Source organism: Orycteropus afer, unplaced genomic scaffold, assembly GCF_000298275.1.
Source record: "Orycteropus afer afer isolate SDZICR_OR568_19922 unplaced genomic scaffold, OryAfe1.0 scaffold00030, whole genome shotgun sequence".
Classification (NCBI taxonomy): Eukaryota; Metazoa; Chordata; class Mammalia; order Tubulidentata; family Orycteropodidae; genus Orycteropus; species Orycteropus afer.
Window position 1 is genome coordinate 3,935,466 of NW_006921617.1, and position 7,721 is coordinate 3,943,186.

At 39.0% G+C, this 7,721-nt stretch overlaps 1 protein-coding gene across 1 annotated transcript in view; it reads left to right on the plus strand.

Annotated features, from left to right (window-relative positions):
- The window catches only part of CHST9 (carbohydrate sulfotransferase 9), a 407,635-nt gene that overhangs the window by 263,819 nt on the left and 136,095 nt on the right, over nucleotides 1-7,721 (plus strand). The window lies entirely within an intron of this gene.

Below are 7,721 nucleotides of genomic sequence, written 5' to 3' on the forward strand. Positions count from 1 at the left end.
AAGGCCTCCCCCTCTTTCGTCGACCCTCCACCCTACCAAGCATGACATCCTTCTCCAGGGAATGGTCCCTTCTTACAACATGACCAAAATAGGTGAGACGAAGTCTGGCCATTCTTGCTTCCAATATCCTAGTAGGTATTCTTATAGTCAAAAACATTATTATAATTATGTGATCCTAGACCTTTACTCTATTAGAGATATAAAAACAAAGAAGTTGTTGCAGTTTTAAGAGAGATTACCTCTTCTGGGAAAGTACTTGACATGTAAGTCAAGGAAAAACTTCTTTTATATTCTGTTCACAATTTGACTGAGGTGTTCATTTGAAAAATTGTCATCAACTGAATGTATAACACCAATACAATAGCCTGTGTCACACTAGAATTGTAGTAATGCATTCACTGTGTTCTAGGTGGAGTTTCAGTCCTCTTATGACTTGATTATGCCTTTTTTTTTTTTTTGGTAGCAATACATAAGACCTTCCATATTGAAATCTATGTTGTTTTTGTAATTATTTTTTTTCAGTTCCTGTTTATTATAATTATGGCATCTCATTGGTTGTTTTAAAATATGTTTATATGTAAGTTATAACATTTATGCATTTATTTCAAGATTGTTAACTACTGCATAGTTAATACTTCAAAACTTCATAGCTTGAAACAGCAACCATTTATTCTGTGGGTTGACAATGTAGGCTGGCTCCCTCATGATTCTGCAGACACCTACAGAGGTCAGATGGGGGCATTGCTGAAATTGACTGGACTCTCTCATGTGTCTAGGGCCTCAGTTAGAGCAACCTGGCTGACACAGCTCCACTCCACATGGTGTCTAACCCTCCAGCTGGCTAGTCTAGACCTCTTCACATGGCAAAGGCAGCGGTCTCAAGAGTGAGAGCCTACGCTCAGAACGATCACACTGTCACTTCTGCATTCCCTTGGCCAAAACAAGTGGCATACTCATCTGAAAGTCAAAGGACAGGAAAACAAACTCCATTGCTTGATGGAAGGAGCTGCAAAGTCAAGGATACAGGAAGTAGAATAATCCCTGCACTGTTTGCAGACAACACCTGATCACAAACATTTATTATAAAAAGAGACAGTTGGGTCTAATTGATAGATTTAAGAACCACTATTATAGTCTACCACCACCAGTCTGTGGTGACTTGCATGTTGCTATGATTCTGGAAACTATGCTACCAGTATTTCAAACACCAGCAAAGTTGACCATGCTGGACAACTTTCAGTATAGCTTCCTTAAGGCTGGCTTCGAAAAAAGGCCTGACAATTTACCTCCAAAAATTATCCAATGAAAATCTGATGGATCACAACATAATATTGTCCAATACAGTGCTGGAAGATGAACCCCTTAGTTGGAAAGCACTCCAAATACACAGTGGCTGCAAGAACGGATTCAAACATAGCACTGATCGTGAATATGGCATAGGACCAGGTGGTGTTTCCTTCCATTGTACATAAAGTCACCATGAGTAGGAGATGGCTCGATTGCAACCAACAACAACTATAGTCAAGGAAGAAGCAGGGAAAGGAAAGGATGATGGAATAGGCATTTAGAAAGATCATCCAGCAGCAGTATAGAAAGTAGATTCCAAGGAGGCAGGACTGGATTAAAGCAAATGGCAAGACTATTGCAGTCTTCCAAGTGAGGATGGTGAGAGAGAAGGGTTAAAAAAAATTAAGAATGATGCAATCTTTGGGTAGGATTCTGCAGTTTGTACACAGTAGGGTGAGTATAAAGGAAAGTCCACCTGCCCAGTTTCCCAAGCTGTGTACTTTGGCCCAGGGTCAAATTAGCCTAAAGGGAGGGTCACCTTCCTCTAATTATCTACCTCAAGTGTTTGCCCTTTCTTAACTTTGTCAGCCCAGAGGGGATACCTTTTTAAAAATGTTTCTGTACAGAGACAGTATTTTATAATCAACACAAAGGCTGTGTATATGCTTACCTCAGAATCCAGAGGGTGGGTTAAAGATATTTGGGTTACAGAATTGACTGGATTGCTGTATTTTGAGTCTGTGCCATTGTTCATACTGTTTCCTCTGCCTGGAACAACCTTTTCCCTTCGTCTTCCTGGCAAATGTCTTCTGTCTTTAGAGAGTAGGTTCATTGGTTCCAGGAGTGTTTTCTGGTTCCATTCCATTCCTTACATCTATGGAAGAGAACACCACCCTCACCCCCACATGTTGATGTCTTACTCAGTACAGACTTTCATCATAAGTAGATACTGTTTGAAACAGGATCCCCTGCTGCCCACCTACCCTGCATTTGGAGTTACTAAGGGAGGGTAGGAGCTCTAGTAGCATAATGCCTAAGGCACTTGACTGCTAACCAGAAGGCTGGTGGTTCAAATCCACCAGCCACTCCTCGGGAGGAAGGTTGAGCAATCTACTTCTGTAGTGATACTGCCTCGGCAACCAAAAGAGGGGTCACCATGAGTTGGGTCCAACTCTACCGCGCATAACAACAACAACAACAAGGGAGGGTGTGGTAGCATAGTGCCTAAGGCACTTGACTGCTAACCAGAAGGCTGGCAGTTCAAACCCACCAGCCACTCCTTAGAAGGAAGATGGGGCAATCTACTTCCATAGTGATACTGCCTTGGAAACCCAAGGAGGGGTCGCTATGAGTCGGGTCTGACTCGATGGCACATAACAACAAGAAGGAAGGGTGTGCACAACAAACAGAGCCAGGCAAAGGCACACTCTTTATTTTGATAAGACTTGTATGCCAAAATCCATGAAGCCTCTGCAAGCTAAAGTTAGAGGCAGCCCAATTGCCCTCTAAGCCAGTCAGGTCATGGACTTGGCCATCTTTCTCCTCCCAACTAGTTCCACATCTAAATCTCAGCTTGCTTTAATATTCTAGAGGTCAAAGCACTTGTAGGAAAGCAAGAAAAAATTTATTTTCAAAACAAACTTCCTTATTCCTCTCCTGTTGATGCTGCTCCACCTAATCACATTCTTGGACTTGATGCGGCATCTCAGTACTCCTCCCGCTTGGGTTTGGAGTGAGAACAGTGGAGGGTTCTTGTCCAAGAGGATGGAATTCTCCCACTTCCTCCTCTTAACCTGCTATGTTGAATATACAGGCCTAGTATCCTTCAGAGCTATTTACTGTTCCCTTCAGAGAAGGTCAGTGGATGCTTCTGAAAGTCCAACCATAGTTTCCTTGGACCACATCTCCAATCCATGCAAATGTTATGAATTCATCTAGGATTTTTTTTTTACATATTCAAACAAATAAACAAAAATCGAAATACTTAACTATCTAAAATTTAAAATCTCCAAATTCTATAATGCCTTGATCATATTAAAAGGCAATGAGAACTTAGAAAAATAGGATTTGTAACACATTTGACAGGAAAAAAAGGGTTGATAATAGATTTTACAAATCAATGGGAGTTAAAAATGAACTCCGTAATAAAATTGGCCAAAGGATGTGTAAACAGGCAGTGAGAAAAAAAATGTTCACTATTAATCGAAGTGGGCTTGGAGTGAGAACAGTAGAGGGTTCTTGTCCAAGAGGATGTTATTTAACTAATGTTTAACTGATGTTTAATTAATGTTAAATTAATGTTAAACTAATGTTAAATAAAGCATAGTAGAAAATTATTCTATATATGTATTACAAAAGGAGCCCTGGGAGCATAAACAGTTAAGCGCTTGGCTGCTAACCAAATAGTTGTTGGTTCGAACCCACTCAGTGGCTCTACAGGAAAAAGACCTGGTGATCTGCTTCCGTAACAATTACAGCTGAGAAAATCCTATGGGGCAGTTCTCCTCTGTCACATGGGGTCACTATGAGTCAGAATTGACTTGATGGCATTTAACAACAACAACAGGTGTTATAAATATATACTATATATATACATATATATATATAGTAAGGTGTAGCATACCTATGCAAAATACAACTGTATAGTAATCCATGGTATGTTGTTACTTTTTTTTTCTCAATCACACATTAAGTTTGATATTTGTTTTTTACATGCCACTCTCCTATCTTCCCTTGCCATATCTCTCCATTAGACCACCAGTGTGTTTTTCATATTTTTTCATAGTGCCCAGCACAGTGTCTGACATAAAACAAGCATTCCAAAAAGGTTTGCTAAAGAATAGATAATTGTGAAATATACTTATTACTACGTTTACTCCTTTTTTTCTTAGATCATATTTTAATACGTTCTTGGTGAAATTTACACATCATTAGGCTCTCATTTAATGGTCTCTACACAAATTGTTCAGTGACGTTGGTTACATTTAGTACAATCAGCATTCTCATTATTTTCGTTCTGCTTGTTCCATTTCAAGTAATCTAGTTTTGCTGACCCTTTACCTTCTCATCCTTACTTTAGAGCCATTGTTGACCATTTGGTCTCATATGGGTGAATTTTTAAAGGAGCACAATACTCACAGGTTATATTCTTTATTTTTGGGGTCAGTCTGTTATTTAGCTCAAAAGTGACCGTAGGAGATAGTTTCAGTTTAAGATTTACATATTATCTCAGGACAATAACCTCGGGGAATCCTCTAGTCTCAACTAGTCCAGTAAGTCTGGAACTTTCAAGAATTTTAGTTCTGTTCCACATTCTTCTCCCATTTTATCAAGATATGTCTATTGTGGCCCTGATCAGAGCACTCAGTCACAGTAGCCACACACCATGTAATCCGTACTGTCTCAGGGTAGATGATGTCATGGTTCATATAGACTATTAGTCCTATAAATGAGTTTTTTCTCTGAGTATTTGCTTTCCTTTTCTCTCTATTGCTCCAGAAAAGTAGAGACCAATAATTGTATCTTAGATGGCCATTTGTAAGCCTTTAAGATCCCAGCAGTACTCATCAAACTAGAATATAGAACAGAAACTTACTATGACAATTGACCATATTGTCCCATGAAACCATGGTCCTAACCCTTCAAACCCAGAAAACCAATCCCATGAGGTGTCTGGTTATGACTATGAAAATATTTGTAATTGAGCCCCTATGTGTTTTATTATGTATATGAATATATGTGCATGCACACACATACATAGATATACACATATTTATAATATGTATATGTATGCATATATATAGATAGATAAGAGACATATACCCACATATATATGTTGTTGTTTTTAGGTATCATCAAGTTGGCCCAGCTCACAGTAACCCTATGCACAACAGAATGAAATCCTGCCTGGTCCTGCACCAGCCTCACAATCCTTGCTATACCTGAGCCCATTGTTGTAGCCACTGTGTCTATCCTTCTCATTGAGGGTCTTCCCCTTTTTCGCTGACTCTCCACTTTACTTAGGATGATATCCTTCTCCAGGGAGTGATCCTTTCTGTCATGACCAAAGTAGGTGAGACGAAGTCTGGCCATTTTTGCTACCGAGGAGCATTCTGGCTGCACTTCTTCCAGGATAGATCTCTTAGATCTTCTGGCAGTCCATAGTACTTTCAGTATTCTTAGCCAACACCACAACTCAAAAGCATCAACTCTTCTTCGGTCTGCCTTATTCATTGTCCAGGTTTCACATGCATATGAGGTGATTGAAAATATCATGGCTTGGGTTAGGCACACCTGAAGTCTTCAAAGAGACATCTTTTCTCTTCAGCAGTTTAAAGAGGTCTTTTGCAGCAGATTTGCCCAGTGCAATGCAAAGTCTAATTTCCTGACTGCAGCTTCCACTGGTGTTGATCATGGTACCAAGTGGTATGAAATCTTTGACAACTTCAATCTTTTCTTCATTTATTTTGGTGCTGCTTATTGGTCCAGTTATGGGGATTTTCATTTTCTTTATGTTAAAGTGTAATCCATACTGGAGACTGAAGTCTGTAATCTTTATCAGTAAGTGCTGATAAAGTCACCTCCACTTTCAGCAAGCACAGTGGCATCATCTGCATATTGCAGGTTGTTAATGAGTCTTCCTCCAATCCTGATGCCACATTCTTCTTTGTATAATCCAGCTTCTCAGATTATTTGCTCAGCATACAGATTGAACAAGTGTGGTGAAAGGATACAATCCTGATGCACTCCCTTTCTGATTTTAAACCCTGCAGTATGCCCTTGTTCTGTTCAAGCAACACATTCATCATGAGCACAATTAAGTGTTCTGGAAATCCCATTCTTCTCAATGTTACCCATAATTGGTTTTGATCCTCACAGTCGGATGCTTTTGCATAGTATCCATCTCTCTATCTATGTAAGGAGCTCTAGTGGTGTAGTGATTAAGGCATTTGGCTGCTAACTAAAAGGTCAGTGGTGTTTTGCAGAAGAAAGATGAGGCAATCTGCTTCCATAAAGATTTACAGCCTTGGAAGCCCAATGAGGGTCACTATGAGTTGGAATCAACTCAGTGGCAGTGAGTTTGAGTTTGGTTTTGTATACATAATGTACATACATACATATGTAAACACATTTTTTTTGGCTGTTGTTGCTGTTGTAACATTGTATATGTCACACCATTTACCAAAAGCATCCTTTTTTTCTTGTGTACTTCTTGGTGACATTATTTACTTTGGTCAATCTGCACACTCACCCACATTCAGTGTTTCCTTTCCATCACCAAAAATAACAAGTGTCTACTATCTAGGGAAGTGCAGTAGTGTTGCAATGGTTAGAGCACTTAGCTGCTAGACAAAAGGTTGGTGGTTCGAACCTACCAGCTTCTCCATGGAAGAAAGACGAGGCAGTTTGCTTCTATACAGATGTACAGCCTTGGAAACCCTATGGGGGTCACCATGAGTCAGAATTGACTCAATGGCAATGAGTTTGGATTTTTGACTATCTGTGGTGTGATGCTCACTCCTCCTCTAATCTTGGTAACCGCTAATGAACATTGGTTTCTGATTTATACCTATTTTTGTCTTTTATGAAAGTGGTATCATACAACATTTGTCCTTTTGTGACTGACTTATTTCACTCAGCATAATATCCTCCAGATTCATCCACATTATAAGCTGTTTTGAGGACTCATTGTTACTCTTTATGACTGCCTAATAGTTCATTGAATGTATGTACCACATTTTGTTTATCCATTCATCCATTGATGGGCACTTAGATTGTATCCATCTTTTGGCTGCTGTGCTGAAATGAACATAAATATGCATACGTCTGTGGTGTCTCTTCTATTAGATCTCTAGGATACCAAGGAGTGGGATTGCTATTCATAAAGTAGTTCTATTTCTAGTTTATTGAGGAAATGCCATGCAGTTTTCCATAGTGTTTGTACCATTTTACAGTCTCATCAACAGTGGATAAAGGTTCCAGTCCCCTCACATCTTTGCCAGCAATCATTGTTTTCTGTTGTTTTTTTTGATCAGCGCCATTTTAACAGGGGTGAGATGGTATCCTATTGTAGTTTTGATTTTCATCCCTAAAAGCTAATGATCATGAGCATCTTTTCATATATTTGTTGGCTGCTTGCATGTTCTCTTTGGTGAAGTATCTGTTCATATCCTTCACCCATTTTTTAATTGGGTCATTTGTCTTTTTGTTGTTGAGATTTTGAAGAAAGTTTTCCATATATTTCAGAGATTAGACCCTTATTGAATATGTCATTTCCAGAGATTTTTTTCCCAGACTCTAAAATTCCTTTTTACTCTTTTGATAAAGTTTCTTTCTTTCTTTTTTTTTTTTTTCTAATTGTGATTTGGGTGAAGGTTTACAGAGCAAATTTACTTTCCATACAGAGGTTCACATATACTTTGTCTCATGACATT